General features: G+C 38.7%; 2 pseudogenes; both read left to right on the top strand.

Moving 5' to 3' along the window:
- The first annotated feature begins 11,502 nt into the window (after positions 1-11,502).
- Positions 11,503-14,445, top strand: LOC133525270 (uncharacterized; annotated as a pseudogene).
- LOC133525341 (uncharacterized) lies at positions 14,443-18,283 on the top strand (annotated as a pseudogene).
- The last annotated feature ends 899 nt before the right edge of the window (positions 18,284-19,182 follow it).

The raw sequence follows: 19,182 nt of genomic DNA, 5'->3' as shown, positions 1-19,182 counted from the left end.
TTTTGTGTAGGAACTACCAAGTTCTGACTATAACACATATATAGGAGTTTCAAATGACACAACATAATCAACATTTACGATTTATTGTTATTGTTAAGTGCAAATTACAGCAAAGCTTAAGCCTATGTTAAAAATATAACGAGATAATTTCTGTAATTAAGAGACCAAAATAATGCTTTTCTGACCTGGGATCTGAAACAAACGAAAATAATATCATTAGCAAATTCTAATGAGACAACGCACCTTGTTCATAATTCTGATATATTGCATTTATTCTTTAAAATAAAAAACAGTAGATGACAGTTTTGAAATTAGTCATTAGTCGAAACTCACAAAAAACAAACTACGATTCCTTACTGGTTTCTCCTTTACTATTGACCAAGCTTAAGAACGTGAATTTATTATTATATAGATTGTGACAATTTATACGTAAATTAAGAGGCCGCGCAAACGCACGCTGTTTAAAATTTCTAGTATTACATGAAATCTGAGGGTTGCTTAGCAGGAAAATAAAAAATTCAACTTACATTTTTAGTCGCGCAGGTTAAGTAGCGTTTTATAGTATGATTTAGAAGTTGGTGTTGAATACTTATCCTCAGCTTTCTTGAACCAAAGTTTTGCGTCGTAGTATTCGAGTTTAGTGGATACAGATGAAATCTCAGTGACAGCTCCATGAATGCATGTTGATTTTTTTCGGTGGTTTATGCAACTCTCAGCCACTTTTTTTCTTAGTTGCTTTTGTTTTTCGTCTTCCCATTCCTTCAGTAATATGGCGATATAGTGATATTTTCCATTAATAAACATTTCGATTTTTCTTAGCAATACGCGATTCTTCAAGACACAGATGACTGCGATTCAATAGCAAACTGCATCACGGTGTTTTATAATACTAGTTGAAGTTGTTTCCAATTGAGACGTCAATTAGTTTTAATTGTTTTATAAATAAGGGCTGTTACTGCTAAGTGCAACTGTATTATGTCTTGTCCGAAAGTAACAAAACTGACAGTAATATTATGAGTACTACTTACCCAGACCTTTTGTTTAATCAGCTTCTGTTGGCAGGATATTCTAATAACTGCAAAATCTCTTCGCAGTGACGACATGTCTACGTATGAATGAAATAGAGCCAACCCTAGTTGGTGTTAAGATTCAATCAATAAGGGCGAAACAATCAATTGAAGGAGACGTCGAGTACAGGTCATAATTGAGCTTATTGCTGTCACTTAGTGTGGAAATAATATGACAGGTTGCTATGATAAATGTGGCCATGATTCGAGTGTGTCCAATAAATGCAATTGCAGCACAACTAGCTAGGCTTAAGTATACAAAAAAAAAATAGGATGCGCTTCACGTTAAATTAACTGCTTTTGAACCAGATCCTCATCCGACTTCACTGAAACTTTTTCACCTCTTTTTATCTAACTCAGAACAAATTCTGAGAAACTCCATTAGGGTCCCATAACTCTAGGCGGGTAATTCGTACTACGCCTCGAAAAAATTGCTATGTATTGTGAATTTTCATATGGTTTTAATGGGTAATTTATTGGGTACTGTTATTTTGGAGGGAAAAGGGTGCCGAGAAATGAGACACGGCCGTTTATCGTATATCTATATTCCGACTGACAGGACTGTTGCCGGCTGCAACCGGCTGACGTGAAAATCTTATCTACCCGATATCTTAAACCTAACATCCCTCCACCAATAGTTTTAAACAACCAAAAGAAGTTAAATTAGAAAAATTGTCTATAATCCACCAGGTTCCGAGCGCGTTTAGTCTTTCTCGGGGCCGCGTTTGGTCCCGCCGGTTCATCAGGTACCGACTCCGATGCCGGTAGTGTCGGCGTGTGGACATTGACAGAATCACTTATACCAGGTTCCTGTGCTTCTGGACAATCGGTCCATTCCTCTAACTCTGTCGTGGTCGATGACGTTGGTGTCGTAGCCGGAGCGGGCAGGTTACAGAGCGCCATTGGGGCTGCCACAGCTGATGGTACCGCTGACACTTGTGGAGTATTTGATGGAGCAGCCTCTATAACTATAGCTGGCATGTTATCGGGGGCCAAGGGTTTTTGCCCCGGTCGGGCAACATCTTGGTTTTCCGGTTCAGTTTGCCCCTTGGCATCTTCCTCCCCCCTATACATGTATATTTGATTTTTATGTCGTTTTATTAAGCGGTCTGATTGTTCACATTGAACCAAATACGTCGATCTCCCTAATTGTTTCTTCACCAATGCTTTAGACCAAAACGCTCTTTGTCCCTTGTACACTTTCACTATAACTACGTCATTCGGCTTAAAAATAATGTTCCTACTGCCACGGTACTGTTGCATCTGCGAACACTGATTTTTACGAACGGTTTCACACAATGCTGCATCGGATGAAACCCGTGGGAGTAGATTCATTAAGTCCAATCTACATCGTAGGTTCCTACCGAATAAAACCTCCGCTGGTGATCGGTTCGTGGATGAATGTTTAGAATTTCGGTACTGAAATAAAAATTCGTGTATTTTAATTTTTAGGTCCTTTTTTTGAACACCGCTCAGCAGAATGGCTTTCAAAGCTTTTTTAAAGATCTTCACATAACTTTCTGCCTGACCGTTGCTTGCCGGGTTGTATGGAGGAATCGTGACATGAGAAATACCATTCGTATTACAAAACGCTGCGAATTCTGTTGACGTGAACGATGTGCCGTTATCTGTGCAAATTGTGTTTATTAACCCGAACCTAGACATCAATTCACCTAAGCAATTTATGACAACTCTCGAACCGAAACCGTTGCTAACGTCAAAAACCTCAACCCATTTTGAATAAGCATCGACAGCTATCAAAAACATGTTATTATTAATCGGACCTGCAAAGTCAAGATGTACTCTATAAAAAAAATCAGGTGGGTACTCCCAGGGCGTAAGGGGGGCGCGGCGGGGCGTGGGGAGTAGCTGCGTGCATACTGCGCACGCGGCGGCTGCGTGTTCTATGCACGCGCTCTGTCCGGGCCACCAGAACCGATCACGCGCTGCTGCCTTCATTTTAGCGACCCCTAAATGACCTCTATGCAAATCCATTATAACTTGGCTTCTTAGGGTGTTACCAGACCAATCGATCGATCATTGATCGACGGCATCGGCCAACGTCGATCGAACTTGATCGACTGGTCTGGTAGCTTTAATTGATCGACAGATCAGACCAATCGATCGATCATTGATCGACGGCATCGGCCAACGTCGATCGAACTTGATCGACTGGTCTGGTAGCTTTAATTGATCGACAGATCAGACCAATCGATCGATCATTGATCGACGGCATCGGCCAACGTCGATCGAACTTGATCGACTGGTCTGGTAGCTTTAATTGATCGACAGATCAGACCAATCGATCGATCATTGATCGACGGCATCGGCCAACGTCGATCGAACTTGATCGACTGGTCTGGTAGCTTTAATTGATCGACAGATCAGACCAATCGATCGATCATTGATCGACGGCATCGGCCAACGTCGATTGAACTTGATCGACTGGTCTGGTAGCTTTAAATTGATATTCCATCAGTTTCTTTCAAAATGTATTCAGAAGAGGACGCGTTGTTGTTGGCCAGTACGGTGTTGCTCGTACTATTATTACGGAGACGTAAACGCAGAAGATTCTGGATGCGACCATTTTTTAAAGCCAAAGATCGCTTATCTTATCCAAATGACATTTTAAATAGCGGTTTTTTGGATGCTTATCGAATGAGTAACAGTGATATTGAAAAACTATTAAATATGGTGGCACCAACAATTGCGAAAATGGATACCAATTACAGACAATCAATTTCACCTAAAAGTCGGTTGCTTATAACACTCAGATTTCTAGCCAGTGGTGATTCATATCAAAGTCTAGTGCTAACGTTTAAAGTTTCACAACAAAGTATTTCTTGCATAATTCCAGAAGTGTGCAGTGCGCTTATATCCTCTCTCAGGGATTACATACAAGTAAGTAAATAACTCATCAATCTACTCATTGCCATTGCATTTTCATTTTTCAACTTTTATTACAATGAATAGAGATCCGAATAAGGGTGCTACCACACCAATCGATCGATGGCATCGATCGACACTGATCGATGGGTGTGTTTTTAGCTTGCATATATCATTGACATAAGCTACAGGAAATAAAAAATATAGGTACATTATACATAGTATTACAAGTTTATTAAATCTTTCAGAGAAACAGTAACCATATAAACATATTATTAATTTTCTTGCAAGTCGGATGAGAGCCCTTCAAAGTTATCCAACGACTGTAATGTTGTATTATTTCCACTTGAATCTCTTTCGTATTGAGATGTGGTTGAAAGGTTGGTATTATCCAGTGGAAAGCTATTTCTAATTGAATCTCTTGCGTATTGAGAAGAGAGAGAGAGAGATTGCGTATTGTTATTTGTATAATGAATCTCTTAACGATATAGATATTTTTGTTCATAGTTTGTCCGTATTCAAGAACAAAGTTCGGCAAATTTTGTTTTCTAGAAATTGATCAATTTGGTTCCAGTCATATTTTTCATACTTTTGTATGTTTTCTTAACTTACTTGCATGTAGTACACAACTAAACCGGTAATTTATAATTGCGTAATTTACATTTCTATGTAATAGTTTTCTTAGTAATGTAGGAAACTTTAGGCCTATTTTTAGTTCATTTACTCTAGACATATTTGTACAAGGCTGTTTGTTTTCTAAATAAATTAAAAAAAAAAAAAAAAAAAAGAGGATGGCGAAGGTTGTGTATTTGTAGAATACGCCGCCGAGGTGTAGTAGCCTGAATTTTGAGTTTCTGGATAGTCATATTTACCAAGTTGAGCTTCGTAAATTAGGTTATTTATATGATGCTGTACGGTAATCCGCGCGTAGTCCGTTTTCAATGACCTCAATTTAAATGCTATTTGTTCTCCAAACAAGTTATACTCATCAACATCTTTTCTATTGCGAATGAAAGAATCAACCATCTCTATTGTTTTTTCTATTGAGGCGTCTTTTACGACTACCGTCACTATCAACGGAACTGTCCATCCACCCATCAGATGTTTGTGAATTTATCTGAAAAAAAAATATTTACACATATTTTTAAAGTGGCGCGGTATGAAGATAGTCTAGGGCCAGGAGAGTGATATAGGCTACTTTTCATTATCATCATGAACCATTAGACCACGCGGGCGAAGCCGCGGGAAATAACTAGTAATACATAATAAAAAAAATGTATTAAATGACTTAAGTTACACTAGCAAAGCTGCGAGTAGTAGCTCATGTTCAATATTATATATTTGTTTATTTTACAGGTGCCAAGCACGGAAGAAGGATGGCTCAACATTGCAAAAGATTTTGAACTGCTGTGGAATTTTCCCCACTGTCTGGGAGCATTAGATGGCAAACATATAAATATGCGCGCTCCAAATAACAGTGGGAGCACATACTTTAACTACAAGGGAGTCCACAGTATTGTCCTAATGGCTGTAGTGGATGCGAATTACAATTTTATATACTGCGATATTGGGTGCCAAGGTCGTATTTCTGACGGTGGTGTATTTGGAAATACTATTTTAAATTCCATGAATCTACGAGGAATCCCAAAAGAAAGTGCATTGCCTGGAAGAAGTTGTCTTACACCATATGTTTTTATAGCTGACAATGCCTTTCCTATTTCTGAAAATTTAATGAAGCCATTTCTTGAATTAGGGCGAAAAGGATCAAAGGTGCGAATTTTCAACTATCTGACAACATTTATCACAAAGTGACGGGCAGTCAATCTCACGGTCTATCTATACAACAGACTGAGAAAGCGATATCTACATCTCGTTCTGCTGTATAGCTGCGTCCCTACAACTTACGTAAGAACTTACAAGTGTAATTCGGCCTAGTGTAATATGAAATGAGTGTATCATCCCGTAGTAGAGTACCGTTACCTTAAATGTGTATGTAGGTACTTACATCAGTTGACATGCTCGAATGAGGCCGATCCTCTGTAGACACTGTAGATCGTGGACGATTCTTTTCTTGTAAGAATATCATAGCTTGAAATGCATACCATTTCGAAACGTATATTTCGTCTCGTCCGGCACCGCTTCTTATACTATCTTTCACTTTTTTATTTTCTTTCGAAAACGTTGTTTGTAAATTTTTTATCTTTTTTTCTACTTCCTCTTTAGTAATTTCAAACGAGTTTGCTATTTCGAGAAGTGCATCATGACGTTTTATTTTATTACGGTAATCATTGTGAACAATGTCCCATAATATTGGTTTGTTTTTGTATTGCTCGATAAATTCCAAAGTTCTTTCATTCGGCCACGCGGTCGCCGCCATTTTTCGCGTCACGAGACAACCAGTATATTCACAACTGCGAGCTTCACACTACTGACTGAACAAATAAACACAAGCAAGCCAGACAGGTAGCGCGCGGGGCGCGGGCGTGCAGCGCGTGACAAATGGGGAGCGGTCGGCGCGGGGCGCGGCTGATCAAGTAGCTCGATCGACATCGGCTATTCCATTCTACCATCGATCGATGCCATCGATCGACGAACGATCGATTGATCTGGTAGCAACTATCGATCGACGTTGACAGTTCCATTCTACCATCGATCGATGCCGTTGATCGACGAACGATCGATTGATCTGGTAGCAACTATCGATCGACGTTGACAGTTCCATTCTACCATCGATCGATGCCATCGATCGACGAACGATCGATTGATCTGGTAGCAACTATCGATCGACGTTGACAGTTCCATTCTACCATCGATCGATGCCGTTGATCGACGATCGATCGATTGGTCTGGTAACACCCTTAGAGTTTTTGGAACTATCAATTTAGCGCCCCTCATTAAACAACCGTTTTCCACGGAGAGCTCGATCCTACAGTCAAAATACGGTTTAATCGCTTTATCTGTTATTTTATTGGGCCATCCGTTTAAAACATAACCCACTACACGTGATAAAACAGTGTCTGTTTCTGTAGCGCGGCGTACATCACAAACGGAAGCGGGCGGCGAACCGGCTTCTGCTACGAAATGAATATACGAGGCGCGATCCGTATCGGCCCCCGCCGCCGCGGCCGCCTCGCCGCTCCGCTCAGATTGCAATGATGACGTCACTGCCATGGAGCGACTAAGAAAATCTGCCGTGTTGTGTGCACTACTAACGTACTCGATAGTGTAATTATACGCGGTTAAAAATAGGGCATACCGTTGAAGTCTATTTGCGGTTACTTCCGGTACCCCTTTTGCGGGATTAAAAATTGATAAAAGGGGCTTATGATCCGTTCGTAAAATAAATGGTGTTGCTCTGCCATACAAGTATTGATGGTATTTCGTAATACCGAAAACGATTGCAGTTGCCTCTTTTTCAATTTGACTATAACGTTTTTCCGCGGCATTTAAACTCCTAGACATGAAGGATATGGGTTGCTCAACTCCATCATCCCCCAATTGCGATAAAATCGACCCAAGGCTAAAGGGTGACGCATCCACTGTCAAAATGATTCGTGCATCAGGGTTAAAATGCGCGAGCGTGTTATCCGCTGCCAGTGAATTTTTTTAGAAACAAACGCGTCCTCCTGCTCCTGAAGCCACTGCCATTTAAAATTTATTTTTAACAGTTCATGTAACGGATGTAAGATAGTAGATGCGTTTTTTATGAATCCCCTATAGTAGTTCACCAACCCTAAAAACGATTTTAATTCAGTAACATTACTTGGTTGTTTCGCATTTAAGATTGCTTTAACTTTTTCAGGTGACTTATGTAAACCGTGCCTGTCGATTATATAACCTAGGTAAGATACGGAATCTTGAAAAAAACTACATTTTTCCTTTTTTAGGACTAATCCCGCGTTCTCAAGTCGCTTAAATACTTCCCGTAGTCTAGCAATGTGCTCATCCTTAGTTTTTCCCGTAATCAAAATGTCGTCAAGAAATTGGAGTACACCATCTATTCCCGATAGAATTTTCTCTAAGGTGCGCTGAAAAATAGACGGAGCACTGGCTAGTCCAAAAATTAATCGCTTATACATATATAACCCTTTGTGTGTATTGATGCAGGTCAGAGGTTGTGAGTCGGGGTGCAATTTAATCTGGTTATAAGCTCCCGATAAATCTAACTTCGTGAATTGCAGACCGCCGTGAAGTTTAGAAAATAACTCGCCAATACGTGGCAAGGGATACTTTTCTATAATCAGCTGTTTGTTTAGAGTAGCAGAGTAATCCGCACACAACCGAATGCTACCGTCCTGTTTCAATACGGGAACAATGGGGCTCGCGAAATCCGAAGAGGTAGCGGGTTCAATTATACCCAACTCTAATAAGCGGTTCAATTATTGCTCGAGTTTGGGTCGAATTGCAAACGGCACCGATCTAGCCTTTGTAAAAACCGGAATCGCATCCGGTTTTAAATGTAATTTTACTTCCACGTCTTTACAGCAACCTAATTTTTCCGAAAATAAATGCGAATATTTTGACAAAATTTCATCACATTCATCCCAGTTACACGCCTTTACCCTCGAAGTTACCTCTAAGTGGAACTTTGTAATGAAGTCCCTCCCTAGCAACGGAGGTCCCCCATCTGTTACAACATGGACTTCTATAAACTCGGTTTGATTATTGTAAACAAAAGGCAGTGTTATGACTCCAGCCAACCCGATAATACCGTTGTTATAACTACGGAGTATTTTATAACTTTTACGTAAAGGATGATTCGAAAAATGTTTAAAATACACGAATTCATTAACTGCTGTTATTGCAGAACCAGTGTCTAATTCAAATGTTAACTGAACATTATCCACCGTTAACGACACCAACATTGGTTCTCCTCGATTAGTACGAATATAATATATATTAATTGCTCACCCTCATCGGCTTCATCCGTGCAACATTGTAGGAAATGGTGATTAGATGGCACATTCTTCGCGGTACAAACGCGCATTAAATGCCCCTTGACACCACATAATTTGCACGACGCATTTCTAAATCTACACTTCTTTCCCTCGTGGTTAAAATATCCGCACACTGAACACTGTACAGAACCCTTTTGATCCCGCGAGGTGCTCGCCTGCGGAACCCCGTTCTGCCTAGTCGCGGTCGTGGTGGCGTGCTGCGGCGGGCCGGCCGCCCGCGCCGACACCTTGTGCACATCCGCTGCGTCGCGCACCGTCGTCTGCTGCGCACCTTCTCTTGCGCAGCGGATGCTCTCCGCTAACTGCAGTGCCTTCGCTAGTGTGAGCTCCTCCAGAGGTTCTCTGAATCACCGGTCCCGCTCTGGGCCTCCAGCCATGCCCAGCACGAACCGATCTCGCAGCGACTCCTCTAAACTTGCCGCCACGAAGTTGCAATGCAATGATAAACCACGAACTCGCGCCGCCCAATCCGCTAACGACTCGCTCGAAGATTGCACGGCCGCGTAAAATTTAAAACGTTCCGCGAACCCGCACTTTCCAGTTTTAAAATGGCCGTCGAGAAGGCCCGTTAACTTTGCTAACTCGAGCGATCCCACCTCGGCAGGGAGGCTCTGCTAAACTACTTAATAAAATAGCCCGACGTTTTGCGCCCGATTTGTCCGTGTCCTCGCTTATGTCATATGTCATGTTGCTATAAACCATTGTTCAAGGCGGCCCTTATATAATAACCACTCCTGTTCTTCGTGATTAAACACACTCAAAAATCCAACTGACATTTTAGCCATGATTAACACCGAATAAAACCAACACACGCGTAAAATCCGTTAAATCGTCGCCACTGTTATTTTGGAGGGAAAAGGGTGCCGAGAAATGAGACACGGCCGTTTATCGTATATCTATATTCCGACTGACAGGACTGTTGCCGGCTGCAACCGGCTGACGTGAAAATCTTATCTACCCGATATCTTAAACCTAACAGGTACTATGACAGGATCTATGGTCTACAAATTTAAAAGTCAATAGCTTTTTTAATAATGAATTAAACTAGTGATCAAAATCCCAAGCTACGGAGCTAAAATCTGCCAACTTTTGACTTCAGTATTTTACCTGTAAACAGCCTTTTTGGGGATGACTAGCTTCTACGCTAAATTTATTCCTCGATATTCGGAACTTGCCGAACCGTTAAATTTGTTAAAAAAGAAAGACGCCAAGTACGTCTGGGGGTCTAAATAGGTTGAAGCATTCGCACGCTTAAAACAGCAATTGGTTTCACCTAATGTTTTAAGGTTCCCTGACTTTTCTAAAAAGTTTATTCTACAAAGTGATGCATCTGGAACAGCTCTTGGAGCTGTCCTCCAACAAGAGGTGGACGGAGCCCTGGCCCCGGTGTGTTACGCGAGCCGTACGTTGTCGAGCGCTGAACGCCGCCAAACGGTTTACGAACTCGAGTGTGCTGCTGCAGTATTCGGGGTTACTAAATTTAAACAATATTTAGAGGTCGCGCCGTTTGAACTTCAAACCGACAATGCTGCGTTATCCTGGCTTTTTGAACATCCTAAACAAATTGGGAAATTGGGGAGATGGATACTCCTTCTATCCAGATTTAAATTTGATATTAAACATATTAAGGGCAGTTGTAATAACGTGGCCGATTGTTTGAGCCGTATGTACGAGGGAACGGAAGAAGTCAATTGTTCCGCGCTTCTGGAATATCCCGTTACTAATGATTCTCTTATAAGACACCAGGTTAATGACAAATTTTGCAATGATTTAATTATTAAAATCAATGGCGGGACTAGAGTTCCAAAATATAAAATTAAAAACGAGCTATTGTGCCGACAAATAGGGAAATTGTTTTCCCTATTTGCGGCGCAAATGGCGAATAGTATTACCTGTTCACTTAAAAATAATAATTTTGAACTATTATCATGATCAAGATATAGCTGGTCATCTAGGGATTACAAAAACCTTACATAGAATAGCCAGTATTTTTGCCAGCCAGTAGGCAAATGCAGTGGAACTCGTGAACCGAAATTTAAGTATAATGTTAAATATTTATTGTAGAAAAACGAAATCTATATGGGGCGAATCGCTACCTAATTTCCAGCTTGCTCTCAACACCTCAGTCCATGAGAGTTCAAATCGTACACCATCATCTATTTTTCTCGGCCGGGACATTAGAAGTCCTTTTGAAAATAAGTGGGAATTAGATAAAATAATTTCTTAAGGTAGCAAGTCGACTCATAACCAGGGATCGGAACCGGTTTTTTGCAAAAACATCGAAATAACCATATATTTCGGTTTATTTTATACTCTAAATGTAGGACTCAGTTGTGTTTTGAGATAACGACTTCGTATTATTAGATTGCCTAATTAGAAATGAAGTAATTAACAAAGAACGAAAAAATACCGTTTTCGTTCCCATACAAAAATACCGGTTTCCGATCCCTGCTCATAACTACGAACAAAGTACAGTGGCTCGAAAGTTAAACACTGCACATGAGAGACAGGAGTATTATTATAAAATTAGTCGGAGAGCAAATATTTTTAAAGTAGGGCAACAAGTACTCGCGAAATGTTTTCCGCTTACAAACACCGATCGAGGAGTATGCGCTGCCTTTTGTCCGCGGTGGTCAGGACCATATACAATTGAAAATATTATCAATGGTCAAGCCACGATAACAAAGCCGAATTCAAATAATGTAAAAAGAGTAAATATATCGCAATTGAAGCCATACTGTTCGAGATTAAGTGGGGGGGGGGGGGGGTGTGACAATGTGCAGCAGGTTTCCACCTACCCTTCCCTGAATCATGACTCGCGGTGATCGTTGCGGAACGCCGGGTAGAATGCGATCTGCCTCCGAGCTTGACACACATCGCGCGTGTGCTCTCAGACTCTTAAAAAGGAACTCGAAAAGGGTGAAGTTGTACACCCTCCGTATCGCGTGTGCCTTCAGAAACGGAAGCCCCCTGAAACGCGAGTGACCAGTGCACTGTAACTTGGACAACGACGTGAACTTGGAGGACGAGAAGTGAGTCCTATCCCATACCTTTCTCTCACCCCTCTACACATTGTCACACCAATGATCAATATTCAATAAGATCTGCATATATTTCATACTTAACAAACATTAAATTAACAATATTTATGTCATAAAGCTTACCGGTGGAATGATACAGTTGAATTATTTTCACTTGGTACACCCATTCCGACTCCCGCATACCGAACACGTCTCAGTTAAAGATCCTAAAACTTGTAGGGCTGTGAACGCCGGTACTTGATGCTGGGATTATTTGACTGGTGGAGAAATGAGTGCTACTATTTTCGAAATAAAAAAATGGTTTAATAACCAGTAAAAATAAAGTGTAAAAAAAATTGTGTAATAATGTCCTCTAATATTTATTTATTTAATTATGTAAGTAGGTTAAGTAGCACGTATTCGGTTTGGTGGCTTGAGGACAAGTGAAGGACGCGGCGCTGTCGGTAAAGCAGTCGGCTCGCGTCGATAGGGCAGGTTCCTTAACGGTAATGTAAGCTTTTCTGGTGACAAGGTTTGGTTTTTCTTTCATGTTCCTAATTCACTGCTATTTTAATGTGTAATAAGTTTCAATTATAATAAATGTTTATTTATTTGTTACCATCACAATGAATAAAAAGGAAACGATCTACCCTAAGTTACTAAAACAAAGTTATTCCGAAAAATACCAATTAAATTGACATGATTGAGAAGGTAAGTATAAGTAAAATTTTGTTAACCCTTAATAGGGCGTGGCATGGGAGCTTAAATTAGAGTATTTTAAACGAATGTATATTTTTTTATTCAAGTAGAAGATTAAAACACCATAATTAGATAACTTAGATTTAAAAAAATATATATTTTTATATAAAAAAAACCTGTGGGAGATATGTTCCTTCAGACCGCTATTATAAAGCACATCGGAACCGGACAGTTGGGTACCTTTCTTTGTTAGATTGAATTGATTTTTTATACACATGCATACAATTCGGGAATTATTTAAAGCCATCCCAAACGGACACAACAATTTACAGCATCAATTGTGATTCTCCGCTCTACAAGTTACTACCTGGATTTTACTTTGGTTTCCATTACACTACGTTTCAAGCAACCTTCTGAGTGATGAAAGTATTTTTCCCATGTAATTCTTTATAAAATCAAGCATCTAAGTAATACTTTGTCGAATCAAACGCACTTTCTGAATTTATAATTTTTTTTTTGTCTCAATGAAAGTACTCATATTTTGTAAACTGTTACCTATTCAAATAGGTGATTAATCCCTTCGTTATAGAAATGAACTATCTATGTTATAAACAATATGATTTTAATAAAACTTAATTTTACTTTACAGTTGTCATTCACCGTTCTACGACTTTCTTGAAACCGGCTTTGAACGAGCTACGAAATCATGTAAGTATTTCCGTATGCAAATTTATTCCATCCATTATACCAATAACATAATACTAAATACTACTAAGTTTTGAATCCAGTCATATTTGAAAATAATTGTGACGTTATCTATGAAAAGGGACCTTATTGTGGATGGCGCTTTCGTCGTTGTAAACGATGCTCCGATACAAATACAACGCTGCGCAACGCAGTGCGGCGTAAGCGCCATCGACAATAAGATCCCTTTTCATAGATAATGCCACAATTTTCTAAATTACTTACACTAAGGAATACAACTTAATTTCAAATCAAGGTTTTTACCTTAAAATGACTCAAACCTTCTTCTTAAAAATGTCATACTTATAAATCTAAATTATTTTAATTTTACTTTACCCGAGAGTCCTAAACATACATTTATTTGACACAATAATGTAGTTAAATTTAAAAAGTGCTACGTTCTAAAAAATAACGTTTTTTTTTCATTAAACAGGTCTTCAAACGCTGATATTCTATTCCCATCGGACGATGAGGTGACATCAAAAGTTGAGAGAAAATCAACGAAGAAAAGATCACGTGAGGCAGCCGGCACTAGCAGTGGTTCCAGTTCCAATAGTAAGAAGCAGCGGCATGAGCAGAAAGCCACCATGAAAGATCTATTCGGAAGCGACAGTGAAGACGAAGTTGAAACAGCGGATTCTAGTTTAGGTAAAAAACCTCCTCAGTTAGTCAGTTACATGACTAGAAGGGTAGCAAACGGACATGCTCGTCAGTCTGACGAAACTAAACAAGGGACGGAAAAATCTATAACTGTGAGGAGATCGAGCGAGTTCCACCGATGAATCGATGGCGGCAGGCTGTCGTTACAATTAAAAATAGATGTGATACAAACACAGTGGCCTGGCATAATATTGCCGACTATATAGCTGCTGTGAAGAAAGAATTTAAGTCTTGCCCCCCTACTTTTATTAACTCTTATTTTTAACGCTCCAAATTTACATTTTATTGAAAATTGTATTAAATTCGGATACTCGTGTATTAACTTACTTGTTAAACCATTTATAGCTTTTAGTTACATACTCATTAAATGTTAAGCTCTCATTTTATTAATAAATTAAAGTATAATAATCAGGTAAATGTGTTTTAATTTCAGCTCCATCGTTTGGCAGTACAAACTTTAATAGTGAAACGAATGCTCATTTAACTAGATGTGAAAAATGTCAAATAGATGTACATATGAAAAAAATTAAATATCACTTGAGAACTAATACACACAAATCTAAATGCTTAATGCGAACAGAATTTGAAAATATTGAGATTATTGCCACAGCATTTAAAAATAGATTAGTGACTTATCATTTGAGTGCGCAGGATAATGAGAAGTATCTTACACCCGAATCGTTCCTAGACAGGAACAAAACAGATGTAATAAAATTAAAAGAGATGGCTTTAAGGAAGCACAACTGGGTTAAAGTTAATTTTGAATTATTTGCATTCTTTGTTAAGCCACATTCTGGGAAAGGACAGTTAAAATCTTTTAACATGAAATATAAGTCAATATTTGCAAATACTGAGCTATCCGATTTTTACATGAATATTTTTAAGAATGAAATATCTGAATTTGAACACTGAATCCGGCTGGTCGTTTGGATCGATCGGTAACTTAGAAATAAATATAAATAAGTACTCCCCTTTGAGAGGCGGTTCTTATACTGAGCTTCCAGTTGCTATAAAAAATACAAAAGCCTGCCTGAATATAAAAAATGTAGATAATCATTGTTTCTTGTGGAGCATCGTTGCTGCATTGTTTCCTTCAAATTGTAATCCATATAGAACGAGATCATACCCACATTATTCAAAAGTATTGAATATAGAAGGAATATCATTTCCACCTTCTTTTAAAGATATTAAAATATTTGAGAGGAACAATTCTAATATTAGTATTAACATATACGGGATAAATGAGAAAAACTACGTGACTGGCCCTTTATTTGTCACAGAAAGCAGAAAAGTTAACCATGTAAATTTGTTGTTCATCGAAAAGAACGGTAACGAACATTATTGCTTAAACCCTTAATTTGATTTTGTCCGGTGCGGCGGACAGCTGATTTGAAAAAAAATATCACTTATCGTGGAGATTTTTTTTAATTTTAAATATATCAAACGATATTCTAATAATTTAGTATTTGCTAGAAAAATACAACTTGAGTACTGGCAACACTCGTTTGACAGTAGCTCCACAAGATGGCACCGCATCGGACGTCAACTGTTTTTAACAAGGTATTTGCGTTTTTCTTTTGTTTTTTTTTTTTCATATAAAGTGTATTTCTAGTGCATAAATAATACACTATATTATGTAATTGTTGCATGTGGGTATAGTTTGGTTCCATTTTGTTACTTTTTCAGAAATCATAGCATTTATTCGTGATAAATTATGACATACAAAAGTATAACAACATAACAAAAGAAAGAAACATAGAATAAATAAATAGTTTACCACGAAATGGTCCCGCCTCAGCATTAATGCTAACTCAAAAGTCAGCGCTGATCTTCCGGCGAGACCATTTGTGGGTCACGAACGCAGCTGTACGATACGGCATAAAACTGAACGCGGCTTTGCGGCGGCGAAAGGGCGGCGATCAACGCCATCTAGTCTGCCGGCGAGACGTCATGATGAGAAAAGAGGCCATGTCGTACGCGTGCTGATAGATACAGATAACAACGATAACAAGACCATTTATTAGTTTATTATATTACTCACTAGCATCAGTGCAAAACATGAACGAAAATAAACGTGTTTACATGGCAAGAAATTAAAAATAAATTCAATTCAATCTTACAATATTAAAACTAAGGATACCACCTAGGTGATTAAGGTTTTATAACTACCATAACTATGTGTTAACTTCGCCAAAGTGAGAGTGTCTACCCATGAATGATAATAAAAATAATAAAATAAAGTAAAGCTTGGCTTTTCGGTTACAAGTTGCGTACATTAAGAAGATAAAATAACATAAATATCACGCACAACGGTGACGGTTTTTCTACTCTTAATCCTCATCTAAATATCTTGTCCGCCACACAGCACCGTGCCAACTACGCTATGTATTAACTAAAATACTATTTGTCCGTCAGGGCGGACTACACCAATGGTGCAAGGGAAAGCTTTTTTAACTATTATTCTTTTGTTTTGGTGTCTATGTTGTGCGTCTACTTGTATGCTTACAAACTTTTATTTGCTCTCTAACAGCACGTTGCACGTTTGTGTTGGGACGTGCAGCTAAAATTTTGGCAATTATACCTAAAGAGCATGCTGAATCTGAGACAAGTGAACTATCAGCCGACGACAATGAATTGCATGAAAGTCCTGCCGCAAGTTCAAATGCTTCCTTACCAGCACCTTCTTTGGCATCTTCTTTAGAACGCCTTAATATATCTTATAGTGAATATATTCGGAGACAATCGCTCCGAAAGAAAAAAAAATGTGTCCCCCCCCCCTCTAACTTTTGAACCATAGGTCCAAAAAATATGAAAAAAATCGTGGAAGTAGAACTTAAGAAAGACATTAAAATGAAAACTATAGCGGACATGATCAGTTTAGCTGTTTTTGAGTTATCGCAAAAAGTTTTCCCTTCATAGTAAAAAGACTTTAATTAGGTACTGATTATGCAAATTTGCCTATTTGTTTAACTCGGGTGAAAGGTACCGTTTCATCCCTTGGTTAAGAATTTACTATACTTTAAGCTCCAGTTTAGCTTATTGTGACGGAAGAGTAACTACGGAACCCTACACTGAGCGTGGCCCGACATGCTCTTGGCCGGTTTTTAATAGTAAATGTATTGAATACCAAATATAAAACAGACAGAACTTTTGCAATCACTGGAAAATATTACCAACTGATCATGAAATACATTGATCTGAGGCCAGTTGGTTGTAGAAATGATCATTTTTTCATAAAATATTATAATGGCAAATGCACTATCCAAAACATCGGAACGAATGCATTCGGAAACATGGGGAAAACAGTGGCTAGTTACATGAAGTTACCAAATCCAGAGCTGTACACTGGTCACTGTTTCCGGAGGACCTCTGCTACTTTGTTAATTGACGCAGGTTGGTAAATACTAAATAGTAATAGTATTAAATTTGGATTTCAAATGTAATTTTTATTTGATTGTTTTGTCACATAGTTTTGTTTTATGAAATTAAATTATAATTTTTTTTGTTGCAGGAGGTGACATCACCGCCTAAAAAAGGCATGGGGGGGGGGGTGGAGATCAACAACAGTTGCCGAGGGGTACATAGACAATTCCATCCAAAACAAAATGACAGTTTCCAAAACCATATTGAATTACATAGAGCAAAGTAACCGTCCGTGTACATTGAAATCATCAAATACCACCTACATCCCGAGCAGGAGCTCAGCCTCGCCTGCAAAAGAGGAAATTCAAGCCCAACCGAGCGATGCACAGCCTCCACCAAGTCCAACCTTTACTCCAGTATACAATGAAAATATGAATGTTTTATCTCAAGTGTTTCAACCACCCACCTCTATAGCATCTAGTGAAATTAATCTATCCAAATTCTCAAAAGAAAATTCTCCTCTAATTATAACCAAAAACCATATCCAAACCCTTTACTTCCATTACCATAAATAGTACCATGTTCAGTTCAATCTCATGTAAGGTCAGCATGTGTGTTTGGCATACAGCCCATACAGGTAAGTGAGACTTACATTGGGGCCTGTTTATACATTGATGTGTTCATTGCGAGTTCATACATTAGCTACTTGCGTTAAATGGCAAATGTATGAACATGCAAATAAGACCAACCAATGTGTAAATAGGTCCCAATGTGAAGGCCAGCCACACTTAGCCCCATGCCACACTTACGTGTTGACGTTAACGTGTTAACATTTAAGTATCAAATAAGCTATGTAAGCATTCAAAAATAAATTATTTTTATTATAGTGTGAGTGTTTCATTATTTACAAGTAGAACTAAGTATTGCATTAGGTACATTTGATTAATTTCGGTAACACGATATTTGTTTGTTTTTTTCGAAATTACCCCAACGCACCTTAACAATGTACACAGTAGTTTTTCATATTAACTATTTCACTATTTCAGTTAACTTGAGTAAAATAAGTCAAATAGTAGAAGTAGAAAGTATGGGACATTAAGTATCAACTTTTCATTATATGTTATTGACTTTTAAATTACTTATTTTAGTTAACTCGTAGAAAAAGTTTCTACGAGTTAACTAAAATAAGTAATTTCAATAAAGCTTTTCAATCTCGTACCTTATTTAGGCCACTCAGCAAGCTTCGTGGCCTAAACACGGTACTCGACTGAAAAGCTCTCTATTATATCACGATTGTATAAAATACTAATTTGCGATTGTTATTGTTACATGTGAAAGGTGCACAGTCGTTTGTTGAACTTAGAACGTTAAATAATACAATAAACCAATCATTTAACGAAGCTGCACGGCTAGCACATGATTACACGGGGGATAACTCGCGTCGCGAGAGACAGCAGTCGCGCGTGACAAATTTCTATCTCGATCTGTCAAGTTCTTGACTTGGTAGCATAAGTTCGCAGCTCGAGAAAAGAGTTCCAGGCGAGAGAGCCATCCCGCGCGCGAGTTAGTGTGTGGCCATTTGTCCATGGAACAAACTTTTCTTTCATGGCAACACTGAACCGGTACAAGAATAATTGGAAAAATAATGAATAGTCAGCCTTAGAAACGAAGCGTCTCTAATCACGATAACTTTGTCTCCTCGCAGTATTACGATTAAAGAGATAGCGAACATTTTTAGGGTTCCGTATTTTTAAGTTGGAAATGTCAGTATCAATTTTTAATCAG

This window comes from Cydia pomonella, chromosome 14 (genome assembly GCF_033807575.1).
Source record: "Cydia pomonella isolate Wapato2018A chromosome 14, ilCydPomo1, whole genome shotgun sequence".
In the NCBI taxonomy this organism is placed as follows: Eukaryota; Metazoa; Arthropoda; class Insecta; order Lepidoptera; family Tortricidae; genus Cydia; species Cydia pomonella.
This window is presented reverse-complemented; position numbering and strand designations above follow the sequence as displayed.